Source organism: Lathamus discolor, chromosome Z (genome assembly GCF_037157495.1).
Source record: "Lathamus discolor isolate bLatDis1 chromosome Z, bLatDis1.hap1, whole genome shotgun sequence".
Taxonomy (NCBI): domain Eukaryota; kingdom Metazoa; phylum Chordata; class Aves; order Psittaciformes; family Psittacidae; genus Lathamus; species Lathamus discolor.
The window spans coordinates 92,797,362-92,821,661 of NC_088909.1; the positions used below are offsets into that span (position 1 = coordinate 92,797,362).

At 39.3% G+C, this 24,300-nt stretch overlaps 2 long non-coding RNA genes across 2 annotated transcripts; both read right to left on the reverse strand.

The window, feature by feature from the left end:
- Positions 1–4,455: 4,455 nt before the first annotated feature.
- Positions 4,456–8,725, reverse strand: LOC136005204 (uncharacterized). The gene is made up of 3 exons (XR_010608705.1): positions 8,625–8,725; positions 8,159–8,282; positions 4,456–5,617 (listed from the first exon to the last, which is right to left on the reverse strand). It is a non-coding gene; the product is annotated as an uncharacterized LOC136005204 (long non-coding RNA).
- An 833-nt stretch (positions 8,726–9,558) lies between these two features.
- Positions 9,559–24,068, reverse strand: LOC136005139 (uncharacterized). The gene is made up of 4 exons (XR_010608688.1): positions 23,935–24,068; positions 11,120–11,210; positions 9,915–9,961; positions 9,559–9,640 (listed from the first exon to the last, which is right to left on the reverse strand). It is a non-coding gene; the product is annotated as an uncharacterized LOC136005139 (long non-coding RNA).
- Positions 24,069–24,300: the final 232 nt, after the last annotated feature.

Genomic DNA, 24,300 nt, shown 5'->3' on the forward strand with positions numbered 1-24,300 from the left:
GCTCAGCGCCTCGGGTTTTCCTTCCCAGTTCTCCTGCGCCCGTGAAAGCCGTGCGCAGCGCGGCTCCGTGCCGTGGGGAGCGTTGCGAGCTGCGCTTTGCAAGACTTTGTGAAAGTGAGCCCGTCAGCGGCCGTGGCCTGGCCAGCCCGTGCGCTCTTCGGCGGATCGCGCGTACTTAGGGCCTCGGTGCCTCCTGCGGAGCTCTAAAGGAGAGGAATGGGATCCACGGGCGACTTGGAACAGTTGGCCGGGAGAAACACGGCGCGGTGTCAATGGGTCACACCGCCATCTTGTGGTGAGACCGGAAAATAGCTGCGAAAGAAGATCACCCCCCCGTGCGTGCCCGCACCAGGCGCTGTTAGTGGTCTGCGAAATACTTGCATGGAAAGACATCGAAGGAAGAAAACGGCGAGATTTTAAATTACGACAGGTTATTTTCAAGCTAATACAAGGTTTTGTGTCAGCATTTTGGAGGCGGAGAGAATAAATATTTGGTTCATGTTGAACTCATGGAATATCTAGAAAGCAGCTACCCCGGTAAAGCTGTATCATAAATTGTAAGAATTTAAGGTGCACACACTCCTGAGATTAACTTGTTTGGTTTTTTTCTATGCATATACATATATGTTAAAAAAACATAGCTTTAAAATAAGAGATTGCCTCGTTGCAATTCTCTCCATGCTGGATTCCCCAGAGTGAAGTATGTATTTCAGCTACCATTAAAATTCAGTAACAGCTGAAGGGAGAAAAAAAAGTGAAGAGGCTGGCATTACGAAGAGAACAAGAACTCTCCTAGCAAAAGCTAACAGGCTAATTTCAAACTAGAGCCATGTAATTATCCAAATGAATTTAGGCAGAGCACTTCAGTTACTTTTATCAAAGCACACAAGGATGCCACTCATGATCTACTTCACATGTCATTCAAAAGAGATACTGTCAGTTCAGACTTGGCAATACATAAGAAAGAGAAGGAAGAGTAGGACTTCAGGGCTTTTACCAGTGCTAGCTCTGTTATACCCAGTAGGGAGTTTAAGCTTTTTGGTGATACCATAGAGCTGGACAGTAAAATAAAATGTATGCAAGCATGGGACCCAGGGTGACTTATAGAAACTGGATGAGAAAGAGCTATTTTCTGTAAGGTATTTAACATATTTTTGTAGAGTGAGAAAATTATTGTCTCCTACTTGTGTCCCTTTGAGTCCATTACTCCCTAGAGCTCTGAGTTGTCCTTTTAGCGGGACTGTTAGATCTGTATGTATGTAAGCTCTGAAGGAATCAAAATGTGAGCAGAACTAGTGCAAGTGTCTAATCAGCAGTTACCATGAATTGTGTTTTCAAGAAATATTGAGCTTTTTTATTAAACCACGACATGTCTCATTCCAGTCACATGGTATTTGTATTGGTCAGTGAATCACAACATAACTCTTTTTGCAGTAAGACTTCATGCTGTGTTATAAAATTTCTTGCAAGTTGTAAAGGCTGTGTTGTTACACAGCCAGCTTAGCTGAAGGAAGGCTTCAGTCCATGGGTCATGTCCTTCAAAACCTGGAAAAGGCTGGATCTGCCTAACTCTTGGAAAATCTCTCCAGGGCACTGATGCTCACCTGTAACTGTAAACTTGATCTCTTAATTTTAGGGGCCTCTTAAGAAGTGGAAAACTAATCTCAGCTCTTGCACTAAGAATCAAGTGTTTGCTCATTTGCCAGGAAGCTATGTAAGAAGTAAGCATGGAAAAGGGGTGTCATTTTGACAATCTACAACAAGAGGGTTTTTTGACATGTTGAGATGATAGAAAGGCAGGTGAACGATGAGGATGAGGGTTGACAGGACCACAGCAGCAGCTGTAGGAGCATCATCTTTACAGAGTAGTGAAGGAATAAAAATACAACTTATAATAATGATTTGAAAATTTCAAGTTACTATAAAAGTTAGTTTAAAGTGATGTCATGGGACTCTCCACAAGTATTTGCTTTGTTATTCATGTGGCTTGTTTACCAAATATTTTTATGTCTGTTACTGGCAATTGCATCTCTGCCTCACAAATACTTGAGGAACTCCTTTAGAAAGCAAACTATACATTTTATTTAGAGTGATAATAATCTGTTTACTTCTTGTACACAGAACAGTAGCAACAACATGAACAATTGAAAGAGAATAATGTGCCTGAGGGCTTGAAAGCTCCGTTTTGCCACTGAAAGGCAGGATCTAATGCACTCTTGCTGTAGAAACAGTCTTATTTTTCAGTAGTTAAAAATTAACTAGTGTTCCAAGAAGAATGCCAGTTTTCAGGTCTCTTCCTCCTCTGCCTCACTGAAGTCTTGAGACTTGATAGGAGTAATTAACACAAGGCAGCTGAGCACAGTGAGTCTGGTGTATTTATTTTGGATCTGTCTAAACTTTATAGCAAGTACTCATTTGCTTATTTAGGATGTGAAACTCCTATTCCATACATCAGGTCTTCAGGTTTGCATGTTTTGAGGTTGACCACTTTAGGAAAAACGACAGAATTACTGAAAATCTCACCTATGAAGTTCTGGAAGTAGGAATACTTCTGCTGTTTAAAATTAGGTACTCCCTGAGGCTTCTAGGGGTTAGGGCTGGAAAATCTAGGACCTAAATTATGCATTAAGCATTCTAACCGTAATTAAGACACACACACACACACACACACACACACACACATGATCTCATTTTGTTTATTTCTTTCTGAGAACAAACTTAAGACTGAAGTTCAGTAGGTAGAATGAATTGAAGACCTGGTGTGCTGACGCTCTGGGTACGTTTGTCTAATTACTTGCCAGGAAAATAACTGAACTTACTAAATGAATTTTGAGAGTTAAAATTTTCTCTATATTGAAGTGTTAGAAAGGATTAAAGGGATAATTGAACACATTTATTGCCCATCTACCATGAAAATACTGTATAATGACATGAGTGCTAGAGTCAAAACTTCTTGTAGAATACATATTTCCATGTATTTAGGAAATCTTAGCTCTGTAGGCAATATTTTTTCAAGTATAAGTGTAGAGTGGCCCTTGATACAAAAGTTTTGTGTGCCATTAGCTACAATCTGCGACTTTGGCACTGTATGCTAATTGAAGCCATTCACTTAAGGCATCCTGCATTGCTGCATCCTGTATCCTTTGTGAGTGTGTCTTGAGGGCACACCTGTAAACAGTGAGATTTTTCTTTAACATAAAAATCCATGAAAATTTCTCCAAATAACATAAAAGTTACCCACCAACATGTATCACCAAGGTGAGTAAGTTCACTTCAAGTTCCCTAGGGCCAAGCAAAGAATCCCTGATCACTCAGCCCAAAACTCATTGAGGCTGAGAGTCAACATGGGGAATTTGGCTGGGATAGAAGCACGTCATGCAGAAAGTCCTTAAAAAGCAACTGCTGTGATTCGAGAGCAATTGACAGGAAGAGTTTGCCATGGTTAGCGAGCAGTTCCTTTCTGGAGTGACATAAATGTGCCGTTTGACGTCAGTGTACCTTGGGAATTAACTTCTGTGATGAGCCTCTTTAACTGCCAAGGAGCAGCTGGAAACTGGGTGGGTCAGCAATGAAAATGGGAGGCTTGCCCAAAATTTCAAGTTTAGAGTGACTGATAGGGGACTGAGGGTTACCCAATGGTACTTCATATGCTGATTTAGTAGATAACGTGAAATTCATTGGTAGCCACATCTCCATTCTGTGGGCCACCTATTTCTATCACAAAGCCAGCCTTGCCCCTGGGTTTCCAGTCTTAGAAGGAAAGCAAATAATTCATTGGCAAAAATACTACCTCTCCTTGCCTGTCCACATGGTGAAAGCCAACCAAAATCTGGCTCCTCTGTCAAACTGGTTATTCCCTTCAGTGTTGGAGTTAGAACAATATTCTCATATTGTCTTAATTTCCTGACTTTGGCAATGCTAGGAAGGCTGCAGAGGTTCTAAAATCTGATGTTAGAAATCCTTCTTTTGTAGGTAGGGTTTCAGCGAAATCTGATCTTCATTGGAGTTGCACATAGTGCATATCAGTGTAGAATTTACATCCTTGATTTTAACATTACCCATAGTAGTTCTGAAATTACATGTTCTTCCATAGACAGCACTTGGCCAGACTTTTCTTTAAGAATACAGATTAAATTTACTGTGGATCTCGATTTACAGGACTTGGACAGTTATAGACTTCCACAGACATGAGTAGTGAATGCTTTAATGAAGTGTTAGGCCTGAAATTCAAACTTTTTTACTCTTCTCTCTTATTTGAGCTTCTGTTCATACATAGTAATATTTGAAATATCTGAAAATAAGTCTTCTGGCTTTGTACGCTTGCCTATATGCAAAGATTCCATGCCACAAAGGTTGGGAAAAATAATTGGAGACTTGCTTTTCTTCTTAAAAGAGTCATCATACAGCATACTGCCAGAATCTCACTCAGTCTTTACCACACTCTCTATGCTATGATCTCTGTACATGTAAACGTTTATAACATATGACAAGATACCTGGTTAGTACATAAGGCAGTGCTTTCTTTCCATTACTACAACACTTTCCTCCCAACAAATACTTATCAATTGAGATATTTTTATAATAATACAGAGCAGAACCGATGTACAAAATCTATCGCTTGTATATTGTTCTACTGAAAGTCAGAAAATTGTTGATTAAACTTCATTATGCTAAGGTTTATGTTTATATAGTATGTCTTGCAAAAAATAAAATATTTGTAGTGAGATCACGTTTACAAAGGCAGATTCAACTCCTATGTTACAGAAACTGTTTTATTTTCAGAGTAGAAGCTCTTTTTTTCCATATTAATTTTGCTGTAACAATGAGGCAAATTAGGTCTGTGTAGACTAATAGGATAGTTCTGTAATCATATTTGAAATACTGGACTTTAGAGTGATTACCTATTCTTGGACAGAAGTTTTAAAAAAATAATTCAGATTCTTAGTATTTTTTTACATTCTTATTTTAAAATTTGAAGTATGTTAGCTATTCTGTCTAGATAATAGCGTTCTTTGGGGCTGGTCAAAGATAGTTACAGATGGCCAAAGAGTATAGGTTCTGTTATTTATAAAGTGAAGTGCTGCTTCTATGTGTTAGTGTGATGAACAAAACCACAGGAAATCATTCAGAAGAGTTAATCATAAACAGAACCAGAAACCACAGAGAGGGCTTTGATATGCAGTTAAAGGAGTTAGTGCTGTTGGTATTTTCTCTCAATTCAAAATATATGCGGTTATATAGAGAATGTCTGATGGATGGATAAAGAAGTTAGAAGCAGAGAAGGAGAGTGAAAGACAAAATGGATATAGAAAAATGTTCTAAACCTGAGGAAATTTGATTACTATGTGCAAGCAAGCTCTTATTCAACAAAATATTCTGAGTGATAGCAGCCAAAGGGAGCTGGATATTGAATAACGAGTGACTGTCTGTCCAGCTTGCCAACTCCCTTCTCACATTGCTATTCCCATGGCATTCAGTGAGGATATCAGGGAAGCAAAGTTTGCAGGATTAAAACTTATTCTAGCAACAATCTAGGAGAGAAAAAAACACTGGGCAGTTTCAGATGGACTCCACGCTGTCTCCCTGCTATTCATTTTCTATCACTGCTGGAATTTTGCTGTGGAAACAAATAGCAAAGAAAACAATAACAGGATTAAGAACAATGACAGACGATAAAGTCACATACCAGTGGTTTACAGCCTATGACTTTCTTTTTCCACTGGTGCAATATTAGACTTTTTTTTTTTTTTTTTTTTTTCTGGCAATAGTTTTGCTTTTTATGTAGAACATTTTAGGGTTAAGCACGTAACCCAGCTCAGGAGGGGATCCTTTCTAATTCCTCCCTACTTTGATACAGTATGTATGGGTTTGGGTTTTTTTCAGTTCTCCCACCTGAATCTGTGTAATTTGGACAGAGGCCCCTTTTCTAATCAGGAGCAAAAACTAGGACCTCAGTTGCCAAACCATTCTTCCTGGGTATAGGGAACCATGGAGAGCAAGCATCAGTGAGCAAACAATAGTAATGAACTCCTCTATGAACCATAATTCTAGGGCTAATGTGCACAGACTGCATAGCAACAGAGATCTGGGACCAACATACGAACAACTGGTAGTTCTGTAATCCTGGTGATTCTGTAATTCTAGTTTAGCACCATAGAAAAGCAGCATCCTCTGAGGTTAGGTACTGAAACAGTGCAAGAGGACTCTGCTATTCTGAGATCAAACTAGCTTACCGTTCTTATTTCACTTGTTCCCAGAGTCAAAAATGCATCCTGATGATACTATAGAAAGACACTGGACTAGTCTGGAATGTGGAGAAGTGTTTTTTAGTTATTCTACTGCTGCAGTTCTGTACTCTGATTATGTGAATACTTGAAGTTAATATTTCCTCTCAGTAGATGTTCAATTTCTTTAAGTTTTGAAGGCACTTCACATGCTCTGTTAATAATTTTAATTTTCTGATCTAAAATGTCAAACATTATTTTCACATATTTTAGGCTTATTTTTATCCACATCCAAGTGTGAAGTAAGCATTTAGACAGCTAGGTAATATGGTTACAAAAGATGTTTGCTGTATACCAATTACATGTGAGACACATGACTACTAGAAAAATTAGGCCCTATTTGAACATATAAAAGACATTAACGGCTTCCAAAATGCAGCTGCTAAAGTCACTTGTCCTCAGGAGCTTGTTAGCCTTAACATCCACATCTCATAGTTGAGATGGGTGAGTTCATTAAGGGGTATCTTTCTGCCTCTAAACTGGCTGCTACATGTCAGCTATGCCTTTTGTACAAACTAATATGGAGTTAACTGCCTGCATTTATAGAAATGCAGGTCCTTTTATAGACTGGTCCCTTGTGTTACTAGATACAGCCTCGGCAACTATTACCTCCATATGCAGGAAGAAAGCCTAGCAGAAATACCTGGGTCCATTAGCCCAAGCTTTGTTTGACTACAGCAGCCCTAAGCTAGAATGTCAAGAGCTGATCTGCAGCAGTGTTACACATTGAGAACTGTACTTCCAGGTAATATTAAAAGTGGTCTGGCTGGGATGCTGCTTGATGCTAAATATTGCAGAATCCTGTCTGTCTTTTATTAGGTACTCAAAATCAATAGATGCTTTGACCTTTTACTTCCCATGCCTCATTCCTACCTCTGAAAGAAAAGCATTAGAGGATTGTTGTGAAAATGAACTAATTAATATCTCTGAAGCACTTAGTACTGTAGCATGTCCCAAAGCAATGAATAATTCTGTCCTCTGACAGGATTTGACAAGTGGTGAGTAAATAATACATTAGGCCACACAGCAATAAGAACAGTAAAGAAGGAGGAAAATTGAATACTGACTAAGTAGTCAAGTGGAAAATATAGAGTTATATAATTAGACAGCATGTCATAATAGACAAGCACATGCAGACTGAATTAAAGCTGCACAGGAAATCTGAAATCTTGCATCTTTTTCCTAAATGCCTGATTTCAGCAGTAGCTTTCATGTTGTGTTTTGACCATTTACTGTGCAACAGCCACCACTGGCAGGTTTCTAGTCTTCTCTGTTTTTCAGCACGAAACATAACTAGCTGATGTGGTAAACTGAAACCTCTCGGCAGTCCCTGTCTGGAGACCACATCTACTGGATATATTCTGCCCACTACCAAGACATATGACAACTTCCCTTCTGCAGCAGGAATGCTATCAGGAAAGTTAGGCAGGACCTGGTAGGAGCTAGTTAAAATGCCTCTACTGGAAGTTTCCATTTGTATCTCACTGAAATTATTGGGAATGTTACCCATATGTGTTTTATGAAGTAATAGGTTTTGGACGTGTGAAAGCCAGACAGCAAACACAGAACATGCGAAAAACATTGTTTTTCCCCAGGGCTCATTCAGTTCTGAGACAGTGAATTAATATGCGTGCTGAACAGGTTGAAAATGAAGAATTAGTGACCAATACTAATGAGAATAATTTGCTCTAAACACAAATGTACTGTGCTTTTGCTCACAATATATACAGCTTTATTTGAAAGATTCTCCCAGTCTCTGGTTACTTTAGTACCACTACTTATGATCTTTAATGTGTTCAGAGTAACATTAATCTTCAGCCTTAATTCCTTCAGTAAGTATTAACAGAGTTATGTTAATGAATTAACAGACTCACCTTCCTCGTCTTCTTAAATTCTCCACATAGAAGCAAGCGATCAAATTTCATGTTAGTTATATAGAAAGCTTTGGTTTATTTTTTAGCCAGGACTAAAAAAAGTCAGGTATGATTCCAATCTATGCTGAAATAAACTAGAAATAAGATAGAACAGATATTCCTCCTCACATATTCTTCAGACGGGGTCAAGACAAGAAGACTTTATTATGGCTGCTGGCCTTTCCCTCAGGGAAAAAAAGGAAAAACATGTTAGTGAGAGTCAAGGACCCTGTAAAGCATGCTTTGGACTTGCTCCCATAGCTGAAGTCTATACAGTTACTACACAGAATATCTGACTCTTAATGAGCTTCTAAAAAAACTGGCTATTGTGACCTGTATCCCTGATCTGAGATTCAGATTTGCCTGATGTCTGTCAACATCTTTTAACTTGTGATCCCCTTCATTCCTTCATAAGCCAGCTACGTACCAGTTTTTCCCATCCTCAGGACTATGTGGAGTATGCTGAAAGGACAAATGCAGTTTATTCCTATCCAAGAATTCTTCCAGGTGGACTCAGAATATTCACACCCTTGTCTTCCTTTCTCCCACCTTTGGAGCTGTAATCACATACAGGATATATGAAAGAAATAAACCAAAATGGCTTTAATCACATGCTGTCTTTAGATGCTCATCCCAAACCCACATAGTAACACTGGGAAAATAGGGACAGTGCTAAAGTTCCCACCCAAACAGTTAATCGCCTGAGTGGAAACGCATTTCAAAGTGTGCATGCCCTCTGCTGTATTTATACCTATCCACCTGACTGTAAGGCAGGTGAGCTTCCCAGCAGCATAAGTCTGCTGCCTAGCCTGCCTGTAGTGTCACTGGGTTTGTGCTGTTCAGATGATCACAACTAACTGGTTTCATTGCTCAGAAGACAGGTTTATAATACAGATGTCAAGACACTAGCAAGAAATAACAGCTGGGCTTGTGGTTAGGGCACTGACTTGGGAGGTAAGAAATCCATTCTTGGCTCTTGGCTCTCTCTCTTTTCTCTATGACTTCTGGCAAACCACAGCCTTTCTGCTCCATACTTGTAGAGTGGGGGAAGAGGTATCAGGATCATAGCCTTATTTAGGTTATGAAGCTTTTCAGGGAGGACAGTATCTTCTAACACATGTATGCAAAAACTCTGACAGAGACAAGATAGCATATGAGGCTTCCAAAGGAAAAAGACAGAGCAAGCAAGAATCATAAGAACTGTGAAGTATGAGGGTGTATCACTAGTGACAAAGACAAAATTGAATTTAATGTGAATACACCTTTAATAAACCAAAGAACAGGTTGCTGACTCAGGTAACAGAGGTGGACTTACTGGAAGGGATAAGCCGTCCCCCCTCCTCTATTATGGCACCAAGAATGTCCCTTGCTTTATGGGATGTGACAGCATAGCACTGGATGGCTGCATCTAATGCCACAGGCTGAGATGTCTTTATAATGCAACTGAAAATTGAGAGGTACAGGAAGCAGAAGGTGAGAATACAGAAAATAAGAAAGCATGTCATAATAAATTTTGCCAAATGGATGCATATTCAATAGAAACAAAGATGTTTCCAGCAGATATACATTTTGCTGCTCTTGAAAATGTAAATGTAATTTTATAGCCTGTTCGTATGGCTTTTATTTTATTCACCAGTATTCACCAGATTCTGTCTACAAACAGCTTTTACAGGATGCGTGCTTGAGTTCAATTTAAAATTAACAATTGCATGCTCACCTGTTGAGCAAGGCTCATACTGAAATTGAAATTTCCATGCATAAGGACTGAAAAGGAGCAAATAGAAAAAAGGATTAAATATTTATTTTTATAATACCTGTACTGGAGAAAGATTAAAACAAATAAACCTCAGAAACTTGTTAGACAGTAATATGAAAAATGTTGCAGGGACAGTAAGTGGGATATGTGGCTGTGTGTGCTAATGTGCTAAACTGCGTATGTGAAAAATGTTGAGAATACTTGTGAATAATTGCAAGCACAAAAGCACATCATTAGATTTACTGATAGAATTAAGTTTTCCTAAAACCATCTTAGAATGTCAGATGTTAGGTATGCTACTCTGCTACTCTTTGTAGTTGAGGTACAGTAAATACTGTCAGAATAAATGAAATCTCTTATCATGTATGTATGCTGCTTACACTTCCACAGCAAATGCTAGTAAGATGGACAAGATTTAAAAGGTAAATCCCAGACATGAGGCCTTTTGAGCACGGGTTGAAAGACAATTCAAAGCTATTTCTATGAAGTGTGCACAAATATTACTATGAATGTGAGAATTACCATTTGAGCAATAAAAAAGGTGCTCTAGTTGTAGTTTCTGACAAAAACCTGCATCAGATGGATTTCAGATAAGCAACCTTGACCAAGCAAGGCCCCATGTTAGTATTTCACTGACCAGACCTTACATCACTTTTTCTTTACATTTTGTCTTTTTCTTAAGCCTATGCTTTATTGGCTCGCTTTCTGTCACAGGAGATATAAAGCTTTTCCTGTTCTTCTCTAGTAGTTTCCATTGCATTGAGATGTGGGAGATGCTTAGAAGTCTTGTTCATCTCCTAGAATATTCTTGATGACTGCAAGAATTTTTGTGCTGGTGGGGTGTCTTTGGGTTTTGTTTTGTTTGTGGTTTTTGTTCGTGTTTTTGTTTGTCTTGTTTTGTTTACAAAATGAATCTGGAAAGAAAAAGATCTTTCAAAGATCATTCATTTATGAGTGATTTACCCTTGAAAACTAGGATCTGCAGCATAGATATTCTCTTGGTTTATGCAGGCTCCTAGTAAATATTGTAGACTGTAGGTACTAGAAAATCCTGGACTCTACCTCACTGGCTAATAAGAAGTTACAGGAGTTCAGGACTTAATTCAAAGTTAAAGTCAACACAAGTCTGTTTATGTCTTTGAACTAAACAGTCAAAAATTTACTACCTCTTCAGACTGCAGTCTCTCCAAAGAGTATGCATAAGCCCCATATTCCTTCCTTCCTTCTTGTAACTTTTCAGGTTGTCTTGATGTTTTTCTGCGAAAGGCAATGGAATCGGAAGAGCTGACTTGGAGTACACAATTTTCACACTCACTGAAGTCAAAACTCCTATAGTGCATGTTAGCAGGCAGCAGTGATGCTTCTTATAGCATTAACTTCTAGACAGAGGTGTTCACACTCATCATTACCTAAAGAAATTTGAATTTCTGGCAGACCTGCAAAGATAAAAGACCTGGCAAAGATAAAAAAAGTTTGTAAAAAATGTAGATCTATTGTTTTAACTATCTTTATGAAAGCTTTGGATATTTGTATTTAAGGACAAGTCTTAATACAGTAAAATAGCATTGAGAACAAGTGTTGGCAAAAGGCTTTCTTCATTTCAGTCTTCGGCTGAAAAACAGGAGAGCTGAGTGTGTATGCTTAAGTACAACGATGTAAGTAGTATCTGGTTTGCAGGGAAATTCAGCTAAGACAGTGTGGCCACAATCTGAAGTGTGTACAACAAAGAAATGTGTTTTATCCAGGATTACTGTAAGCATAGTTGGCATAAACCCCATGATTTTCTGCCTTAACTATATACTTGCAGTTTCCTGTAAACAATAACGTGAAATAGTAGGTAGTTATTTACAGTTTGTATAAAATAAGGAGACTATAAAAGAAACATGCATTCTGCCTATTCTTAGTTTGTAATTACAATTTACTATAAAGTATATGGAATTGATCTCATTCCTGAGTCTCTGCAAGTCTTAATGAACATTTAAAGCTGCAGACCTACTGCAGAAAGCCTGTCAGGAGAGATCCTTTTCCTGTCAGAAATCTAGTCACAAGTTTCCCCATTCTCAGTTCCAAAGTGGGTTAATAGAGCCTGAAAAGTGAGGGGCAGTGGTGAGGAATGCTGAGAGACACCCTGATTCAGGACAACTTGCTTGTGCCCATGAACAGAACAACTTTTTTTAGGGTTCCTTGCTGGTATTTAAAACCAGCTATTTGGCACCTACATTGTCCCTTTGAGGCCCATTGGTTAGAAAATACTAAATGAACTTTTTAATACACTGTGTTTTTAAATAGAGTGACTAATTGTGATTATCTCAGACAGAAGCAGCTAACACAGATATGCCCTTGGCCATAGTAAGGACAAGTCTGCATTTTACTGTAACTGTTAATTAATATCTCTATTAATTTGATACATCTTTCCAGCAAAAACAAACCAGTGGCACCAGAGCACACTCTGTTCTTTCCAGACTGAATACTTCTCTGCCAGTGACCACCTTCTGTTCTCCAGGGCAAAGAAGCAATTGTTCCTTTGTGAAATAGGAATAAGCCTTAGTCCATGCTTTTGTATGAACAAAAGGTTATGTATGTTTCACACACTTAAAAAGTCTGAATGTCATAGTTAATACATTAAGGAGTTTTCTACACCTAATTTTACACAGTACACATAAGCAGAAGTAAGTTGTTTAAATAGTGTAATGCTGTACAGCTGGTTCAGTGAAGAATGTCCTTTATTACTGCTAACTGTTGCTGTTTTTCCACAAAGGATTCTATGTGTTTTACCCTATTATTTTTCTTGGTTTGGGAGGCAAAGAAAAATGTCTTTAAAATTTTATTCTGCAGGAAGCAATAAAGAACATAAACAATGTATATGCTGTTGTATGTTCTAGCAGCTAACAGAAGCATCTTAAAACTGCTGTACCAGTACCACCAGCATCCAAATAGGTCTGCAAAAGTAGCAGTGGCAATAAAGGCTTCCTCAACCTTCCTCCAAACACCCAAGGTAAAAAGGGGCTTGCTAACAAACCAATTTTTACTCATGGACATCAGCTGAAATCTGTGGAAGCTTTTCTCACCAATACCAGTGGCAATTGGCAAGCTTAACTTCCAGTCAGAGCCAAAGTAAACAGCAGTATGTGACCTTGCTGCCTGTTTTGCAAGATCTTGTTGGGGTGAGGGTGGAGTGTGTGAAGCGTGGGCTGTTACATGTGTGAGCTGGCAACAACCTGCTTGCTTCCTTTGGGCTGTCCCTGCCCTGCCCTGTCCAGAGTCAGGTGAGTGCTTCCTCTGGGGAGGGTGGGAGCTGACAGCCATTCAGTGGGAGGGGGAGGAAGGAAGAGGCCTTTGGGCTTAAAACGGGAGGGATTGTGGAGGGAAGGAGAGGCTACTGGGAAGTAGGGGAGGTGGAAGGATGTGTCCTGTATCCTGTCTCCTGTCATCGGCAGGCATGAGGACTAGTGTGAGACTCCCTCAAGGCCCAGAGCTTCCCTCATCTTTCTCCTCCTGTAACCCCAGTGCTTTCCACAGGCCTGACTTTTTCCAGTCATCGTTCCCACTGAAATTCCCTAAACTGATTCCCAGTTCCTCTTTCCCTGCATTCAACCAGTTCTAAGGAGTAAAACCCCCAAATACACTTGCTGCTTATTTTGCTCACCACAGCAGAAGCTGATACTGATTTTTTTATTAGAGGTCAATCATAAGCTTCTGAGACTTCACAAAATCCTCTCTCTGACTCCCTGCAGGTGCCTGCTCTGGCCTGAGAACTAAAATGTTAATTGTATTCCTCCTATGGAATTCTATAAATCAGTGGGTTTAAACAAGCACAACCCCTGTATATCACACTTTATCCCAATACCTGTCTGTTGCCGTTTTGCTATGTTTAAAGGGTGCAGAAGCCTCTGTGTGGTCTATTATGATCTGTTCTGACTCTTGGACAGTAGCTTCCAGTGATTGTGGAACAGCATTACTGGGAGGATCTTCTGAGCAGGGAACACAATACAGTTGAGAGAGCTGTCAGGGTGGCAGCATTTCAGGGTCAGCTGCCTGTCTCCCAACAGATGGTGTTTTGTTGTCTCTCATTAAAAAATCTTCCATGGAGAGAGAAACAGTGTCAGATCTTGACATGCTAATGTAGTTAGTCCAAGTTCAAAGATAAAATACATTTTCCAGAAATACATCAGGTACATGGTCATCTTCAAAACATATCTTTTGATTGATGTGATAGCTACGCAACAAGTGATAACACCTCCTCATTTCCTTTTGCAATTTAGTTTTGATTGGACCAACACATCTAAGCTACTTTACTCATTTGCTTTACATTTCCCTCTTGGCCATGGATGGGGTATGCACTACCAGAGTGCACACACATGGCACAGCATAGCTCAGAGCACTCAAGGGTACGCAAATTTCAGGCAGCCAGGAATTCAAGAATTATGTTTTTCTTTCAAGTCTGCCTAGTTGTAAAAATACGTGCATAAAGCCTATGGAAAATCCAGTTCAATTATCTGAAAAGCCTCTGAACAAAACTCTTTATGTGGAGGTTGGGTAGCCTGTGTCTTCTTCCTATTGAATGCAGTATTTTATTGGGAACATGAATTGGCTCTTTGTAAAGACCAGTATAGGCTTTTCTATTCTCCCTGAGACAGAGGGTCCAGTCTTCCATGGAGAAGATGTTCCCCTTATTGATATAATACACAAAAATCATGCTGAAGATTAAAATACTGCATGCAAATACTGTTCATGTTTTCAAGTAGCTTTCTGCATGCAATTTCAGAATGGGCAACCATTCTCACTATGAAGATCATCCATTTTGCATGGGGCTCCCTTCTCGTTACCACTCACACTAGTTTAAGAGCAGTTTCTTAAAAATCTGTGATATAAGTACTGAGAATTTGACCTGTGGATTTTGAAGAGGAGTTGAAGTAAGAAAAAAACCCCCCACCTTTAAATTCAGAAAAATCTACTTAATACTCTGCTTTTATAAACATTTGAACTAAGTTCTTTTGAAGTTAAAAAGAAATAACTGGTAATTGAAGCACATACTTAAGCATTGAGTATCATAAAAAGGTTTGGGTTGGAAGGGACCTTAAGATCACCTAGTTCCAACCCACCTGCATGGGCAGGGACACTTCACACTAGACCGTATCACCCAGGACTCCATCCAGCCTGGCCTTGAACACTGCCAGGGATGGAGCATGTAGCACTTCTTTGGGCAACCTGTTCCAGTGCCTCAGCACCCTTACAGTAATGCTGAATAAACCTTTATAAGGTGGTATTTTTAACAGCGTCCTGGATTCAGCTGTAACAGCTATTTTTCTCCTTCCTAGTAGCTGGCACAGTGCTGTGTTTTGACTGTAGTCTGAGAACAATGCTGATAACACACTGAAGTTTTTAGTTATTGCTAAGTAATGTTTACCCCGATAAGGACTTTCCAGTCTTTCATGCTCTGCCAGTGAGGAGGGGCTTGAGAAGCCAGGAGAGAGCAGAGACAGAACCCCTGACCCAAACTAGCCAAAGGGGTGTTCCATACCACAGCACGTCATGCCCAGTGTATAAACTGGGGGCAGTTACCCAGAAGGGTAGACTGCTGCTTGGGTTGGGCTGGGTATTGGTTGGCGCGTGGTGAGCAATTGTACTGTGCATTACTTGTGTTTATTGTTTCCCTTTCCCCTTTTAGTTTTATATTCTCTCTCCTTGTTACTTTCATTATTATTACTACTACTAGTAGTAATAGTAGCGGTTTGGTGTTATACTTTAGTTATTGGACTGTTCTTATCTCAACCCATGGGATTTACATTATTTTGATTCTCCCATCCCACTCGGGGGGGGGGGGGGGGGGCGGTGCGAGCAAGCAGCTGAATGGTTCTGAGTTACTGGCTGGGCTCAAACCATGACAAACAGCCTGCTGTGTTCAACCTTAGTTACTTATCATAACCTCAGGAAAGACAATAGGTAAACTTGTTTTGACATAATCTATCCTACTTTACCACATAAGTGGGCCCAGTATTGAAATTTCTCTGTATAAATTACAGCATTTGGAAAATAGCTTGCAGTCAGCCAAAACAGTCTCTTTTTATGGAGAAAGTAATTCAACCAGTCTTGAATACCTCCAACAATATATTCCATGTGTTACCTTTCTAAGAGCAGTTCATGTGAAGGTGGAGGTGGTTTGACTTGTCCAGATCAAGAAGGCATGGTGCTTAAAACCATTTGTATTATCTTCAGTTCATGTCACTCCTCCCTTACAGATGCCCTTTAGACCTGTATATGTGACCTGCTTTTGGAAACCATGGACACAGTTGGGTGATTTAAAACCACAAGTTATTTAGTTAATAGCCCCAGTACAAGGGGATTAGTGGAGCTGAAAAAGAAACAACACTTTGCAACACGTACTTGCTTTCCTTCTTCCAGACACATTTTCCAGCAGAGCACTGTTTTGGGGGTTTTTTTTGGTTTGTTTTGTTTTGTGGTTGGTTTGGGGTTTTTTTGTGTTTTTTTTTTTTTTGTTTTGTTTTGTTGGTTTTTTTTTTCCCAAGTTTCCAGCTTAAAAATACATCTATTGTCCTAGTGGGAGAAGCATAGGTTGATTTATCTGGATTCTTTCTGTGTATCATTGCTTAAACTTTTATTACCTCAGATGTACAGCGCTGTACCTACAGAAACATCACAAAATGCCTCAGAACAGTTAGAGCTGAAACAAACCCTTTGGAGAGATATGATTTGTCTAGAATCAAATGAATCATAGAATGGTTTGGGATGGAAGGGACCTTAAAAATCATCTAGTTCCAACCACCACTGCCAAGGGCAAGGACTCCTTCCACTAGACCAGGTTGCTCAAAGCCCCATGCAACCTGGCCTTGAACACTGCCAGGGATGGGGCAGCCACAGCTTCTCTGGGCAACCTGGCTCAGAGCCTCAGCACCCTCACACGAAACAGTATTTTCTTAAAAAATCTGAATCTCCCCTCTTTCATCTTAAAGTCATTCCCCCTTGTCCTATCCCTACATGTCCTTGTAAAAAGTCCCTCTCCAGATTTCTTGCAGGCCCCTTTAGGTACTGGAAGGCTGCTTTAATGTCTCCCTGGAGTCTTCTTTTAATTCACAGTATCTCCTTACTTACTACATCTTTTTTTATTTTTTTTTTCCTCTCAAGAATTTGCACACTGGCCCACATTTCCTGCTTTTCAACTAAACAGGTATCATTTAAAATGATCTGCAGTTGATATCACCTATTCCCTCCTCCTTGTCTTCAAAAGGTGGCTGAACCACAATCCTTCTGGTAAATATGTCTGACTGACATAGGAGTCTCCTTTTGGATTGTTTTTGTTCAAGGCTTGTTGTCATTTCTTGAGGCACTGATACCTAAACCTCAGATTTTGCTTCCAGGATCTTATTCTGATATTGGGTTTTAATCCTTTTTCAAGTGTATGTTGATACACGTGCCTTATCGTTACTTACATACTGTAATTCATCAGGAATGTGCAGCAAAGCATTAAAACACACTTCAGTCAGTAGGACTTAGGATATGGTTTAAACTAAAGAGAGCTCCTAAGGATATGTTACACAGGAAAATGCAGGTTTAATTATAACTTGTGCTCACATGCCTGCATAGCTTAAATTAGCTAACATGAATAAAAGTAAAAGAATTACTTTTGTGTGAACTGGTAACTGAGTTCAAACTCTAAGGCACGCGTTAAAAACTTGTCCTTTCTCTTCATAACACACTACCAAAATGAGGTTAAAACCTAGCTTCATTTCTGCCATAAAGGCATATCCATACCACTAAATTATTTCTTACTCATTTTGAGCATTTATTTTATCCTTTTTGCTAAAAGGCATTTTGTTTTTAATTTAAGATTCAGAAACTAAGCTAAAGTGTAGAAAAACCTTCACTGAGACTGCATCTGGTTGGAGTTCATTATTTCCAGTGAGAGATGAAATGGTAATTTCTGCTGATAGATGCAATGTTTAGCTAAACTTATTCTTAATATATGCTGTATTTAAACAACAGGCAAAATTTAGCTGCTAAGGTTTGTACTCACACTGACTTGGGAAGACATGACAGTTGAGGAAGACACAAAGCTGGACTGATGGTTTAACATGTTGGATATAAATATGAAAGACATAAGACATAAGAAAAAATGCAGTTTCTTTTGTTTCAGAATTATCTGTTCTTTCCTTTGTTTTGAGCCTTCATATTTCTTCTCACCAATTTATACATGCCATTATTCAATCTTGCTTTTTTAGAATTAAGAGAAAGACTGATGCTGGCAACAGTCAGACCCATGTTCCAGGTCTCTGCATAGCTTTAGTTGAGGCATCACCTTCCTCTCTGGACAGGCAGACCTGCAAGATGGGCATTGTTCATTTCCAACACAACAGACAAATTATGTGGGTCATAAACTATATTGTCTTTTACTAATGTAGTAGCATATTTTTTCCCACTCCTTCACGAAACTATGCTTTAGGAATTTCTGAAAATAAGAATTTTCTAAGACCAAAATGGAAGGTGGAAGGCTTTAAGAACTGGATCCAAACCCAGGCTGTTTTGTAAATTGAAAGAGACAGAATACTGTGCCTAACATTTTTAGTGGTAAATTTGGAACACAAGTTTAATTCTGGCTTGCCAGAGTTCTCATCATGTGGTCAAAAACAAAAGAAAAGGCTACAGATGAAAACATGTATTTGCATGTTAACACTGGAGCAAAGAACACAGTATAACTGTATTGCTTCTATTTACTTATTCAGTAAGAAGGCAAAACATGAACATGAGGGATAAATATTTGAATACTCTGAACAACATTCATACTAGAAACACATGTATTACAACTTCAGTTGCAACTGTAATCCTCATAAAATGTATCACACTGAAGTCACGAAAACTCAACCGTTCAGCTCATCCCAGAAACCTAGACACCATGTGGAGCAGGACTAGATTTCTTAGTGTTTGCCTGCTCTCTGATTCTCAGCAGGGACATGAAGGTAAAACTTCCGATCCATCTCCTGAAGGTATTTCCACAGTGTCCCAAGCAGTAGAGGGTTAATCCAGATCACAGCTGTGAACTTTTCTTACAAAAATCCTCACATCACGCTGCCACAGGAAAACACTACTTTCTACATCCCACAAAAAAAGAAACCAAGCAGAGTCAAATGCTCTGTTAAGTGTGTATGAGAAGAAACCCTAAAGCTCTAAACCTAGGGCTTGCAGATTCCACGGTTACTAAAACACAGAACCTAGGGAGATTCCTTATCTGTGATTATTTCTCAAACTCTGCTAATAATTCAAACAAAGTTGTTTAGGGCTAGGACTCTTAACTGTTGCTTCTATTGCTGTGGGACTGTTTCATTAAAGAATCATTGAAGTGAAAAATGAGTCTACAGCAGTACCAACTTTGGATGGGATAACATAGAAATTAATAAATATGATATGCAATTTCCATTTTTTTGGCAATATAATTGACTAACTAATGTATTCAAATTTCTTCATGCAGATCTTCTTGCATTACTTTACCAACAGTTACATTTTTGGTGCACAGAATAAATACCCTAAATTAAACCAACTGTAATATTACAATTAATTTATTCATATCCCATAGGTTTAAAGTATTTATTAAAAGTATACTAAATTTATGTCAGTGTAATTAGAGTCAGAAACTGGTTTCTACTTTTGACTCCCTCCTTCCCCTCCCCCCCGCCCCCCACCAATATTTACTTTTAGACTGCCTGTTGTTATTTTGCCAGAAAGGTTACCTAAATGGCTGCCAAATGGTTCAGGAAACAAGAAAAGGGAAGACAACAGGTGAAAAATCCTTGTCAAAATCTACTTTCTTGCTTTTGTATTCATGAGTTTGTTCTTTTGTAGGAAAAATACCTAATTATAGCACACATGGTGACTGTAACGCCAGAAGGTAGCAAAACACAGAGAAAGAAGAAGACTTTTTTGACTGAGCCGTCTTGCCTCGCCCACAGTGTTCATACACCTTTGTCTGTAGTACCTCTGCACATTGACATTTGTCAAGGTATCAGAGTTGCAAATTGCTTCAAGTTTTATTTACACAGAGCCGTACCTCCCTTTCCCCAGTAACAGCTACAGGAGATTGTTTAACAGCAGGCTCCAAGTCACTGAAATAAGAGCTGCAAATACAACTGCTGACTGCTCTTAGTCTCCATTTAATAACTTGTGAAAAACCCAATCTTGGATTTCTGTGTCGATCTTTTTTTTTTTTTTTTTTTTTTTTTTTTACATTTTTATGCCCTTCTGGATCTTTCTAGGAAATACACTTTGTCATAATTGGCCATTTACTGTTAACATTTATACTTAGAAATCTATTATCATTAGACCATTAAAATATTTTTTAAAATTAGTTTTCCAGCTGCTGAGCATAAGAAATCTAACAAGTCTTACTTCTTGCCTCCAGCTTCTTGTCTGTTCTGGCAGTGAAGTCAGAGACTTTTATCACACCATTTGTCTTTTACAACTAACCACAACTAGTGTCTTTTAAGGCATCCAATTCTAAATTTCTAGCCACACCCAATAAAAGGGATTTTGTATCATTTGGGAGCATTTACATTACATTAATTTCCTGAGTCAAAGAGATCCCTATGTTTATGTGAGGCTTTTCTCTACAGGTTTTGTCATTCCAGAGTAAGCATATGGTATTAACATGAAGCTACATGTTACACTGTTTTTGATTTCCTGCTACTAACTATCCCAAGACTTGCCAAGATGAGAGTTTGTGTATGCCCTCTGTAACAACTTTGTTCCATGGAAAACTAATGTTGAAACATAATGCTGTGTGAGTAACATAATCTCCTTCAGCGCTTTTAGAGATACAGAACACTTTATCAGTTTCTCAGTTTTAATTTGAATCCCCCCCCCCCCCCCCCCCGTAATTAAGCTTCTTAAACTGAGCTATCTGGGCACCTTATATCAGTAAAAACTGCGGAGTAGTACAACTACCTTCTTGCTGATAAACATTAGTCAGCCTTTCACATATGGTTATTAAAAAGTACAGCAATTGGGCAGGATGAGGGGAACAAGCGCAGAACAAACCCACCACGCACTTTGTTCTCTTAACGAATGAAATTATTCTGATGTGGCAAACTATTTTACATTGTCGTGGTCACTGATACGCTGCTAGGCTTCTTTTCTTTAGGGCACCTTTCATAAAAGGTGTAATGTTCAGGTCATTCAAACCATGATGCAGGAACACTGGCCATACTGTTCATATATATTGCTATTGAATGAATAGCACTGCTTTCTGCAGGACTTCTAAACAAGTATTATCTTTGCCAGAATCTATTTAACTAATAAGACCAGAAACTAAAGTGGCATGACTAATAGATATACCAGATAATGCTTCTGAACAACTTGCATCTATACAGCTGACTATACAATTCTGAAAAAAAACCCCTACTAACTCCATTCAGATACATTTGGAAATATGTATGTTCATTAGTATTTACATTTTAAATTCCTATTTTGCTATATCTACTAATGAACAAATGTATTTTGTATCAATTCCACCTTAAAAGTTTGTTGACTGCTAGTTCCATAAATCATTGAATTTAGCAGATAGCAATCATACACTAATGCTCAAACTCATTAGTAAGTTGCATAGCCATAAACAATAGATGATTAAAAGGTGGTGCTCAGCACTTCTCAGGGTCAAAGACTGAGTCCAAGATTGGTTATTTTTCATACAAGTTTTAGAGAAATAATTTTCTGCAACAGCATTTAACTGACAATACAATTGCACTTCTGTGAAGAAGCTTTTTGGGATCAGACTTAGGCACCACATGAAATTTTGACCCATCAAAATACTTTGAGGTTTTTCCTTCCATCTTGCCATGTTAGCTCCTGCTGACCATTTTGGGAGATAGCTAACACTGTATTATATATATATTTTAATATAAAACTGAACTTCCTTTTAGATACAGGTCTTGCTACAAAAATCTCAGCAACATGATGACTGCTATGTAGGCTAGAAGGCACGTGTTACAGGACTTGTATTCTACTTACATTTTATTATTGTTCAGTGTTCATCTTCACTTTATGTCTTAAAATTAATGTGCCATAAGGCTACATAATGGCCAAAAGACTCATGTATTTATAGTGAACTGATGACTCATATATAAGCTTAGGCTTGGTTTCTCTGTCAGTCAAGTCTGTAGGATTTGCAGTGTATACATGAAAATTTTTCTGATTTTGTTAACTAATGTTCTGTTCAGCTAATGAGGATTTATTTATAAACTAAAAAGATAATTACATGTTGTCCTGGGATCAGCCAAGGACAAAATAGTCATTTGGGATTAAGCATTTTTCTTTGCACGTATAAACACACTGCATCTTCATAATCAGATCTTTCAGACTGTTATAAAATAAAAGGGTCTTTTAGTTAATTTTCTCCAGATCTAAACCAGTGCTAACTAAACAACACCTGAGAAATGTTTATGTAACTCATGACCACTCTCAGAAATACTACTGCTTTTGGTCATGCTGTCTGTTTATGCTAGACTATCTTTCCCATTAGTGTGTTTTTCAGTGTTTCACCTAAATCTCCCTTGTTGCAATGTAACTCAATCACTTCTCTTTCCATCAGGATATCCTCTCTGCAGTAACTCTCTACATATGGATTCTATTTTCCCCTCAATCAGCTCTGGAAGAAATAATTCCCAGCCCTTTCCCATTACTCTCACAGGAAACACTTCGGAAATCTCTGCTTGTTCTTGATGGTCTCCTTTGGATTCTCTTCCAGTCACCTGTCATTTAGAGTAGCGTTTAAAGGCAGCAAGTCTCAAAATCATGTATTACTGCTGCTAAAAAGAAGAAATAAAGGGTTTTAAAGGTTAAGGAGAAAGCACTGCAAAATGTTAAAACACACACAATGACAGAACAACAACAAAATCAGTTCTTTGCAGCTCCTTTGTTACCTTATCAAGAGGTGAACTTCAGCCACCTCTGTTCACCCTCCAATTCCCACTGTCAAAAGGACATCTTGTGATCTGCAGAAGATTGCCAGCAAAGGCTGTGACTATATGGAAAACAGTTAGAATACTGAATAGCAGGAAAGGCCAAGCCTGTAGCCCTCCTTCCACCCCTTAGCTACTGAGATACTAAAATTAGAAAATTTCTTAATGATTTGAAGTACAAGTTAAAACTATTCTGCTATGCAGCCATACTTGGCATTGATTCCCAAAGTAAAGTAAGGAGGGTCACAGGAAGCAAGTTATCACTAGACTAGACACATGAATAAAAGGAATTATCCACTGACAAAAAGTACCTGCTTTTGGGGCAGACAGGGGGTTGCCCTACCAACACTCCCTGACACTGACAGGATGTTGTAACTGAGCCTGTTTGCAACAGCCCTTCATGCCTTACAAAAATCAGTGCAGCAACTATAATCACCCTTCCCCCATTCCAGTTTAATACATTGAGGCCAACTGCTTACTGATATCCTCACAAATACGCATTCCCATTTGCCCTTGGATCCTCATTTACTTGTTCTTTCCTCTTTGCTCTTTACGTACTTTAGCAATCCTTTTTATTGCACTGTTTTTTCTTTCAATTACCTCACTCAATACTGCCTTTCCTGATTTCCTATCCCATACTGAGGAGTTTCATAGACTCACAGAATAGTTTAGATTGCATGGGACCTTCAAAGGTCATCTAGTTCCGATATGCAGAGACATCTTCAACTAGATCAGGTTGCTCAGAACCACATCCAGCCTGGCCTTAAATGTCTCCCGGGATGGCAAATCAACAGCTTATTTGAACAACCTGCGCCAGCGCCTCACCACCCCCATTGTAAAGAATATTTTCCTCAGATCCAGCCTGAATCTCCCTTCAGTTTCCTTCCGTTTCTCCACCGAGACAGGTGTTACGCTAACATCACGAGTTTTGGTGAAAGCCCAGGGGTGGGCCGGCAGTACCAGCACTGCTTCCCGCGGCGGGGGTGAATTACGCTGCAAGATAAAGATCAGCTCCTTACCTGCCTACCTCCAACCTCTCAGAAATAACTTCGCTCAGAGGTCGGGCTACCCAGGTCCCTGCTGACAAGAGCCTCTCTTACCGAGGCCAGCAACACAACTCCTGTCCCTGCTCTCCGGAGCAAGCTCTCGCAGACCTGCTCGCTCCCTCCTCGAGGTGAAAAGCCCCCTCTCCCGGGGTGCCCTCCCTGCATGGGGACTCTCCGAGCGCCACACCCCCCGGCCCCTGTCCTACAGCGGCCCGGTCTCCAGCTCCCACACCCCGGGAGAGCCTCTCTGACCGGGGAACGAAACCCTCCCGGGCGCACGGAACACACCACCACCATGCCGTGGCACCACCGGGCGCCTACGCCTTTAAGAGCGTCCCC